The 11269-nt window shown below is 38.9% G+C and overlaps 1 protein-coding gene across 2 annotated transcripts in view; it reads left to right on the top strand.

Moving 5' to 3' along the window:
* The first annotated feature begins 9668 nt into the window (after window positions 1-9668).
* The window catches only part of LOC128885098 (basic helix-loop-helix neural transcription factor TAP), a 4489-nt gene continuing 2888 nt past the window's right edge, over window positions 9669-11269 (top strand). Inside the window, exon 1 of one of the 2 annotated variants that reach the window (XM_054138867.1) lies at window positions 9669-9888. The gene's annotated coding sequence lies outside the window, so the exon portion shown is untranslated. Of the gene's footprint in view, window positions 9889-10865; window positions 10993-11269 lie in introns of those variants that run through there. The other variant, XM_054138868.1, reaches the window with a different exon arrangement.

Raw genomic sequence — 11269 nt, 5'->3', positions numbered from 1 at the left:
CCCGTAACTGCGAGCGAAAGGGGGGCGAACCTTTTTAATTCTTTTGTACCTCGACGTGCCAGTTGAGTCCAGGTGAGTCTCTTTCGTGGTTCCATCATGGCCGTGGATTGTGCGTGAATCCGACACGGAAGGGATCGAGATCGAGACCGTCGCGGCTTAGGAATTTCGTGCGATGTCGTTGCACTGTATACTGAAGAAAATTATGTATACTTTTCGTAGGCAGGTGGTTCTAAAGCCTGAGTTTTTACAAACTTGGAAGAAAACGAAAATAAATGTACTTCTGGTGAGAAATAATCAACCCCCTGCATTTTGGAGTTAGGTGAGTTAAAAACTCACCTAGTGATGTTGCACTATATGGTAAAAGAGAAGATGTATAGCTTTCGAAGAATGATACTTTCAAGCTTGAGTCTCCTCAAAATTAAAAGAGCACAAATAAAAATGTACTTCTGGTTTAAGATAGTCAACCTCCTTAATTTTGGAGTAAGGTGAGTAAACATCTGCCCACCTTTCGAGTAAGCTTACCCTTTCATGCATGATTTTTTCCTCCAAATTTACCACGAGTACCTAAATCTTTTCACAAAGTATATTATTCGATACATTAATTCGATTTACATTAATTTTGAGGCTAAATAAGCATTGTGACGGTATTTTCAGCAGCTTGAGTTATGATTTTTTTTCGCCTCGAAGCGTTAATTCTTACATACGTAATTTATCGTGTAACCGTGTTCTACGGAACGAGTTTGCCGCGGGCACACGCGATGCAACCTGGAAGCACCGAAGCGTCTTACCGGAAACGTTGCACGACACACTTACGGAAGCCACGTGAGGCGCATACTTACGCGTAGAGCTTCCTCGCATCCCTCGGGACGCGTGCACCCGCTCGATAATCTGAGACGAGTAACCAGTAATTCCGTCCGAGCGTTTATCGTTTCGCTGGCAACGTTTCAGTGCATTCCTCTTCGATCGCCGATAAGAGCGCCTGTGGAACGAGGAAGACACGCGTTCTTGGAAAACTTGAGCCCGAGCAAGGGATAACGAGTCTCCCTCGCCATTTCTGCCGCGAAACGGCGCGATAGAGCATGATCAATAAAATTCGGACCTAAAACTGATCGCAGGAGATGGCAACAGTAATTGCGGAACACTCGTGGACTCGTCTTAATCAGACATGGGTAACTTTCCTTAGCTCAAAGGTCAAGTTATCATTTTATTTCAAAGTCAAGGGTCGGGCTTCAAATTATTATCAATGTTAAATGAATTGATACAAGTTGCCAATGTATATTTAATTTATTTCCAGTGTAGCGATTTGGTATGAAGCTGCATATAAATTTTAGAATGTGATGATTATCTTTGTACTTGAACTAGATTATCAATATGAACGTTGGTATTAATTGTTTTAGAAATACCATCTTAAGAGAAGATTGTCACCTGGCAAATATCATATGTCGCCTGCGACTTCCATCGCATGTTCAACGTGCTGAGGGTGACATAATTATTCCCCGTATTGAGTGTCAGTCTTTACTGAAGCTGCAATTTCAACTGTATGAAAGTGCGCGTTCCCATTCGAAGAAATCACAACGTCCTCCAGGTATCTGGAGTGCTTCCACCTATAAATAAATTGCGTCGTTTAATCTGTTCACCACCGATAAGTAGTTTCTCTTAATAGACTATACCATTCGATAAACAGTTCACCCTACTTTGATACTTCTAAGAACAAATCACGAAATTAATTCAGTACAGAGCCTTTTTCTGGTACGAATCAATTCAGCAGCGAATAGGTTAATACACTCCTTGGCAGCGTCAGTAATTAAGGATTACCGCGAGTCTTACGAAACACGGCGATGACCGATTTTACTGCTTTCTCCAAATTTAAACCAGAGCCTAACAATGCTGATCGTATCGCCAGATTGCATCCTTGTTATGCATCGCTCGAGAACAAGGAAACGGGACTGCATTCAACACGGTGCAACGTATTGCCGAGCGTGTTCGCTGAAAACCGCACACGTGCGCGAGCGACGAGCGTGACGGCGCTACAAAGAAACGCTCTGAACTGTCAGATTACGATTTTTAATAATAATTACACAAGCATTTGTTGGGCCAAACTTAAAACTATAACCAGTTGATACTTTTCATCGTTGAGGGAGAAATCACCCCTTATATTAAAGCCACTCATTTACTTCATACAAATATACAAGTTTAACATTGCGAAAGATATGGAAGAATGTTGAAGATGAAAATTGGACTAATTTGAAGGTAGAGCAAACGAGATTTTTGGTGTCCTCAAGATTCAGACATTTTGCAATATCTTTTGTAATCTAAAAATTACATAACCATAAATGGAATAGTTCACTTTATACGTGCACTTTCTATAATTTGTGAATTTTCTTAAATTATAATTTTCTTAAATCTTTAAATCTGGAATCTTACCCTTCCTCACTTAGAATAACTTCATTTACATCACAACTACCATCCACATCTCCGATGCGTCCCCGTGCAAACCGTTTCGAAGTGCAAGAAACGAGAGTGAAAGGGAGTGTACAGTGTGACAAACTCATCTTCCAAGTCGAGAAGAATGAAAAGCGACGTCCACCCCGACGTCTTCGAGTGCACGCGCTTCATCGAGGATACGGCGAGCGGCAAATGGAAGGATCCGTGGCTCGTGTAAAGGTCGTGCAAACAGGATGGCGGGAAGGAGGACATCGAAGGAGGAAGGAGAAGAAGAGAACGTGGCGGGCAGAGAAGGACGTTGCTGGAAAGACGAGAAGGGGACGTGTACAGTTACCAAAGGCCGAGGCGAACAGCTCCACCTCCGACGATAAAGTATCCGCAGACTCTCAAAAGTCGGACAGAGATTGTTTCCCTCATTTAGTGGGACGATTCCTCCTGCATCCGCTTGGCATCGTCCACGCAGATTTTCGAAGGGAAAATAGCTTCGTCGAGGCATGCTTGTTCCTGATGGTTATCACAAGCAGAAGTGCAGAATAATCGCTCTTATGCGTATACCGAGCGTTTACGTCGAAGATCGAGACATTCTCAGAGGCATGTCTAACCGGGAGCACCTACGAAGTCTAAATGTCAGTTGAGAAGAGTTTCGGAAGCGTGGATGGAATATAGAGCGTTGTGGAAGAGTTAGGCTAACTGGAAACATCGTGAAAGATGGTTCTATTCACAAGATGTCCGAGTATACTTTTATGAAACGGAGCGTAAAACGTATACCACGCGAACTATTAACCCTTTGAGTCCCAAGGGGCGATATATCGCTCCTTCATACATTTGCAAAAAAGGCCAAGAGATATATCACTGCTCGAACGTAAGTGCTATAACTCATTAAAAAATCAATTTTGTCTTACGAAAGTAACGTCAATATCTAATAAATTTATTTTTTGTTAAATCTATAACGTTTCATTTTTATTGTTTCAGTAATAAAGGATGACTAAAATGTTTTTAATATCGTGCAAGAATTTGATGAATCTTAAAATAAAATTGAACGAAATATACATTTTTGTTTACAATCATGCATCTCTGTTTAAAATTGCACGGCATTTCTCGTATGTGTATGAAAATTTCCTCTGGCATTCAAAGAGTTACTAAGTATACCATAATATGAATCTATTAAGCTAACTTGAGATTCCCAAATTAAAATCTAAGAAAAATAACAATGCAATAATTTCCGAACACCGCATATAAAACAACAACCTTACTTTAATTTCTTCCTGTAGTAATTACGACGCACTTCCTGCCATTACAGTATTCATGAAGAAAAAAAATAGCGTTCTCATCGCAATAATACCTCACAGTTCTGTAATTGCGGGTATTTCGTGGCGATCTGATTAACAGTACTTAATGATAACCGCGAACTGTTTGGCATGATTAAACTCTCAGTAGCGGGCGCGAGAAGAGTTTATCCTCTTTTCTCTCACCCACCATCGTTACCTCACCTTTATCCGTCTGTCGTAACATTACGGTGTCACGTGTAACACAATGATAGCCAACGTAAGCGATCGCATCTGCGCGTTCATAGAAGCCAGCATTGTCGTGAGGTAAAAGGAAGAAAGCCGTGGGATAAAGCGTGTCTTGCAGAAAGATCACCGACGTCTTCCATCTTTCTTACGCCAGACGAGGTTTAACTCGGTGCTCGTTACAGGTCTGGGAAAACTCCCGTGAACTATACGAAACATGGGTGTTGCCAGTTAGTTAACCCACTTCTCACGACGCATGCCTTTGCCAGGCAAAACCTTTTAAGGCGATCGATGCTACTATAGCCGAGCATACTCGAACGGTCTTCTGAGCCTCTAACACCTTGGGTCATTTTTTGATCGTATGTTAGTCCAAGATTTCCAGAGGTTAATTTATTAAGTGATGCGAGAGGCTGTTAGTATGAGGATTGTAGAGTTAATTTTTTGTTAAACTTCCTTTTAGGTGTCCAAAAATTTTCAAAAGAAATTTACTTCATTTCATGACACATGTCTTGCTTTGAGTGCAAATAATAGCTCGCTTGCATGGTATCATCAAAATTAATTTTCGACTTATGAATTTATGTAACTGAGTATGTTTTCCAGCGATGCAGGAGATCTGTTATTCCTATAATCATGAAATTAACGGAAGGACGTACATAAATTAAGCGGAAAACCAGAACGATCCGTGACACGAGGCCTGCGCGACCAACTGTACAAGTATTATTTATCGATGTCCGCGATAAATTATCCAATTAGAGCGAATCGTTACCGGAGCCTTCCACGAACCCTTTTCTCCTGTTCGACAATTTCGTTCTCGTCGTTCCCTCACGCCCCTTTTTTTTTATTATTTGATTTTCGATTCTGCACGCACCGGGTAGCAAATCTTTCGTGTAATTCCCAATATTTCCGCGGGCAAATCGAACATGTGTCTGAAACGGCGTCGATTTCACGCCGACCTTTTATAGACGAAACGGTACGAATTTTCAAAGTGTGAAAAGGGTTGGTACCTTTCGCAGGAGAGGGTACGTACGGACACGTTTAGGGGGTCGATGCTGCCTTAAAAAACGTCTACCGTAGACGTTATTTTTAGGTAAACGAATATATTTTATATCGAGAGTTAATAAATTCAATAATAATTTCATCTTATATTACGTTACATATTTTGGATTCTTGTAGGATTATTATTCAAAAGTGTGATATTCAAAACTGTTTGATACAATATTAATATTCAAAATTTCTATATAATAAGCTTCTATATACATTTTTTTAATTCTCAAACTTTTAGTTTCCGAGGACACTTGGATTTATTAAGTGTCCTCGAGAATTAAAAGCTTGAGAATTTTAAATAAAGGCTTATTATATAGAAATTTCAATATCAATATTATATCGAGCAATTTTGATATTAATTTATCTGCATGAATATCACATTTTTGTATAATAATCCTACAAGAATGTAAATTTTGTAATGTAATATAAGATTGAATAAATTTGTACGCAAATGCGTCCCGTAAAGTGTGGCATTATGCACGGCTCTCGTTTAGTGTCAGTTCGATAGAGTCGATCGAATCGTATCAAACCGTATCATGCAAATCACGTAGCATCAATTCCATTGATGGCTCGCGATCGAGCTCGATCGACCTCGTACAACCTATTTTATCTTTGAAGAGGTGAACCTCAACAGCAGGATGCAATCGTAACCAATCGAAAATTTACGACCTATAGAGAATAGAAGGTGCTCGAAAAGAAATTACATTAATTTTTATTCATTTCAAAAATGTAAAAGTTACATACGATTATGTGTATACCGCTTTAGACGTTTAATTTATACAGATTAATATCGAATGTCGAGAATGTAACACATTGTGGTGGTTAATGTAACCTATATTGAATAAATAAATATAGAGCTTCTTCTAGCGCGTATCAATCGTATTGCTCAGAAAAAGCAAACAATGATAAACAGATGCAAATGACTCGGGTGTTCAAGAAATTATAGGTAGGAAGCGCTGTAATTATGCAAATCTTATGGTCAAACAGTTTCATAATTTTCACTCATCAAATGCGTCATTATCCATCTTTCGTTTATGATACGCTGGAAATTTCGCGCGAAAACCTGTAACTGCCGGCAAATGCAATTACCGTGCTCGCGTGATCTGAACTGTTATCGTACATCGGCGATGCTATGTAATACGTAGAACAGAAACTATTATCGCTCATCGGGGAGAAGGTTAAAAGCATGCCAAGCTTATTTACGTATTTCAAGCTACCTCCTATCAGGAATTGGAAAAAGAAACAAGTACCTGTCTCCTTTCGCAGCAAACGAAGCATCATAGTCGTTGAACTTTCATCGAACCTTCGCAACTTTCAAGTTGCAAGAGAAATCATTTAAAGTAGTTATTAATTATAGGGTTTCACCCCGTCGACGCGCAGTTATGATTAATCGAGTGATTTACTATCTGCGATATCGAGACAAATACAGGGCTGGTATAAAAAATTGAAACAAGTTTGACAAGTCCATAAATATTGATTTTAATCAAAAGTGTATTAGGCGTGTAATATTGAAGCTAATATGAAACGCCAATGAAACTGTTTTAGTACTACTTGCTTGCAGGAAGTTGTGATTATAATTTACACCTCAGCTGATGTTTATGTTATTTATTGTATTTTAATATTCAAGACTTTCTCAAATGCATACAAATATGGCACAGAATCATATATCTCTTATTCTTTAAATTTAATATTGAACTCCTAGGTGTACACTTTCATTTCACCGCGCCATCATATATCAAACATGGTCGTAAATCACGTTGAACGGCCGCTGGTCGGAAGTGAACGGTGATTTCCGTGTCGGGAGCGAAATCTGTTTGTTTTCGATGAAATAAATTATTGATAATACACTTAGAATACGCGAATATACCGTCGATAACAAATCGTTATGCAAACAGGCTACACGTAGCACAGTGTAATATTTCAGCGATCTAGCGGGACAAACGGTAGTTGCCGAAATGTTTTAAATGTGTTTATGGATGTTACAAATCAATAATAGAATGTCCTTTTTACCAGAAAACGTAAATGTTATTCCAAAAAATAAGGTATAATTAATTATTAATAGATGTATTAAATTTGTATGAAAAGTCTTGCTATTTTTTGATCACAGTAGTACATTACAAGTAGAATAATTTTCTGTAATGCAAGAAAACAAAATTTCAGAAAATACGTATTTCGTAGTTTGAAGTGTAGTTTAAATGTACAAATTGTTATGAAAATTGACTAACATTTTGCAATAAAAATATATTAATATATAATTTATAAAAATGAATTTTTCTGAAAACTGATTATATAATTGCTAATCTAAATCTAATCTTACTTTACACTTTACACTTTACACTTTGCACATTTTATATCTAACGATCTTATTACAAGTAAGCAGCCATTAGCTCGCTATTATTCGTGACGAATGATTGTTCGTCACGAATAATACCGATTACCAGGTCTCACCACGTGGAGGTTGCTGCGACTGGAGACCCGGAGATAGAAGGAATCAAAGCTCCTTCGATCTCCCTCTACATAGAGTTGACGAGCTTAATACTAAGTACGTAACTATGAAAATCAAAGGAAAAGAAAATTCCCTTCGATTTCCAAAGTTTATGTCTGACTCTGCCAAATAATTATTTGAATTAAATGGAAGCTAAATGGAAATCGCGACACGACGCGACCATGTAACGGACTTACTAGTCAGTCCCGTTTCCTCTTGTTGGATCTGACTCGAGAGGAAGACGACCGACGCCTCCGAATCAGTCCTCCACACCCTGCACCCAACTGGGAGCCACTATAGGACCCGACTTGCATCCGTCTCACTGCGCTTTGGACTTACTGCATTGCGCCGGGAGCCTAGACTACACCAGACGGTAATACAGGGAGTAGAGAACCGATCCGAAGGAGCCGATTGTCTTCTTATCGAATACAGATTCACCAGGAGGACGCCAACCGACCTTTCTGTCCAGTTACACAGTTGGTCACTTCACTTATGACATGAAGTAACAGTGACCGAAATGGAGAACGGAGTTGCGAGTCCAATATGGACTTACGAACAAACAAAGGAATTGAACAAATGATTAATAATTATTTGGCAGAGAACAGACACTCGTACATCCATGCCTTAAAACTAACCAAACCAAACTAAGATACCCACAACCAATACCAAGCTAAGCTAATACTAAGGGAAACTACAAATAGGAGGGGCGCGTGACGTGGACGCGCGATCGCGAGATCCATATCGATCGAAGGATCAACGACGAATGATCTCTCACCCCTCGCATACCTGTGTCGAGGGTCGCGACTCGCTCTCGAACAAGAGTGGGGCAAGGGCAAACAACAACCGCGTGGCTGTTGATTCGACGGCTCGATGAATTTATCGAGACACATTAATATCACAGCAAAATCATATTCCCCATCATTGTTTAAATAATAAGTCTTGTTAATAATTAATTTAACTACTGTCAGATATTAATATTTAGTTGGTGCAATCACGATGAATTTATCGAGAAACATTAATATCACAGCAAAATCATATTCCCCATCATTGTTTAAATAATAAGTCTTGTTAATAATTAATTTAACTACTGTCAGATATTAATATTTAATTGGTGCAATCACGGTTCAGAATAAGCATTCATCGAACACAGTAATCGTGAGAAATTTTTCTATATCGTTATATCTGTTAGCTGGAAGAACTAAAAATTAATTTCTGACAATAGTTACATTAATTATTAACAATATTTGTTCAAGCAATGACCGAGAATATTACTTTGCCGTAATATTACACCGCGCGGACAGTGGTAGATGCTTTTTCTAAAAATGTTCAAAATCATTACTAACAAATAAGTAACTAATTTGTGATTTCAGTCACCAACCAATTACGTTTCTTTTGAGTAGCTTCGTGTGTAGACGAGCTAATAATTTCCGAAATATCGGACCACATAAGTTTTGTCTCGCTAGATCGCTGGAATACATATCACACTGTGCGTGCGCCTGATTTTTTCGCTCCATTCTTAGCTAATATTGCGTATTCCTCCAGTGACGAAAAGGGGCACAAAGTCCAAGAGAATGTGACCAATTGGACGTCACGTGGAAATACCTGCACGGTTTCTCGATCGAATCACCTTTTTCAGTAACTGGCCGTGGCTGTGATTGACGGGCATCAATACTTGACGAAACCATCGATTAGAGATTGCCCTATCGCGCTACTGGTGATCCCTCTGCACACTGATATTTCGTGGGAGCCAGGAAAGTGCGTGTACTCGAGTGCAATAGCATAGTTCCCGAGGACTAGGTCTGGGATTAGCTCTTCCGGTGTGTACGATTGAACAGAAGTGACTTGAGATCCGTCGAAATTATGAAACGATGGATCAATAGTATTCCATGATTAAATTTTTATTAGACCGAAGAAAGTAGAGTTATCATGTTGTTTGAGTATCGCCAATTTTTATAGAGTGTGTGCAATTTCACATATTAATTTGAATAGCAAAAGTACAAGAGGCATGAATTTTTAGGATGATCTAATATGTTACAAAACGTGACCAGTAGCTTTACTTACATTGGTAGGTTAGTAAAAATTCTTCACTGTTAAATATGTTGTAATTAAATATTAGAAGGTTGGGAGTGGGATAGACCTAATCGCCATCGATTAATTGTAGGAATTGCTCCCAGCTAGAAAGCTCGCTTAGTCGAGTTGACCTACCTGCTCGTTTCTATAGCGATGTCCCGGACATTATCAGCTGATTAGCGAATGCGACATATGGCCACGGTTGGTTTTATTAGATTATCGGCCACTTATTTTCAACCATACATCCTGGGGCAGTGTGGAACGACGATCTGAGCTTGAAAATTTCAACTTGATCGCGGTGAATCGCGTACGATTTTCTACATAGTAACTCAAGTAAGATTAAAAAATTTATTTCACATTACTAGTTTACTGTCAAGTGCAACATTTTGTATCCTTTATTCTTTTTTTATTATTTTTATATCTCCAGTACACATGTGTATACAGTCAGTCTCATGCATATTCGTACTCTCTCTGTCTATTAAAGAAGTTTGTCTAAATTAAATAATAGGTTCGATGTTTTTAAATAAGTGTTTCATCATAAATATGTATATGGACACAAACACAGAGAGTACGAATATGCATGGGACTGACTGTAAGTAAACGTATGTACACTTGGAGGCACTGCACGAGCGCCTTTCCATTGAGAACCCACTATACAGAATGGTACACCTGGCAAGTATTGCAAGGGCGTTTAAACCACTTAAAATTGTAGCGATAGAAAGTAAATAATTTTTCGCAAAGTAATATTATTATTAGAGCCATCAACTTTCAGTATAAAAATACCAAACATCTCGTATCTGTCTATAACATTTTATGTATCAAATACTGTAGAGTGAAATAAAATACCGAACGTCGAGTTATTAAATCCTTAAAAAATGCAACATTTTAAATGTATAAATCTCCAAGAGCTGAGTACTCTTGCCCCTAAACGTTCTCACAATAACAATTTCGCTAATACGCCACAGAACTCTGCATTCATCTTCGCATAAGATCCGTAAAGAGGTGTAATCGCCCTAAAAACCTCTAATCTCCTAAACTGAACGACTACATCGCCGGTGGCACGCGTCTAACGCATACACGGATAGTGGTGGGGAGAACGTTAGGTGCCCCTCCGTCGTGATTATGGGGTGAACTCTTGGTACGGTGCCCCATAGAGGCCGACCCGCCCTTGTGGAGGGGGCAAAATACCCCCGGGGCAGTATATATGCTCTAAGAGCCCCATGCCACTTTCACAGTACCAAATTGTACCCCGCCTAGAACAGTCCACGTTTCTTATTTCCTTTTTTCGCCCGCTGCACACGGCTCGCTCGGCTATGCCGTGAAAAGAATATCACGCGCGACAGTTTCGTTAAAATTGCACGAAACTCATCGGTTTTGTGCCAAGTGATCAATCTGGATAAATTCAAGAAGGATCGTCCTCCTCGATTAATTCATCAAGTAAGGTTGTTTCGGGTGAATTGGTTCTCTAGTTTAAAACTTGGAAAACTTCAGTGATATTTAGAGCCTGGAACATTACCATGATTCACTTTTTGGTGGTGATAGTGACATTACCCTCCATGGGCTTAATTTTTTTCTAAAGTAAATGCATTTACTTTGATATTTAAAGTTGATCGTCCTGCCAACCGTCATTGATGTTATTCATGGTTATTAGAGAGATTTTTATGAGAAAAGTAAAATTATTTAGTAAAATATTGATATATTAGTATGTAACTTG

Source organism: Hylaeus volcanicus, chromosome 2, assembly GCF_026283585.1.
Source record: "Hylaeus volcanicus isolate JK05 chromosome 2, UHH_iyHylVolc1.0_haploid, whole genome shotgun sequence".
NCBI lineage: Eukaryota > Metazoa > Arthropoda > Insecta > Hymenoptera > Colletidae > Hylaeus > Hylaeus volcanicus.
Note: the sequence above shows the minus strand (reverse complement) of the source record. Positions and strands in the feature narration are given on the sequence as shown.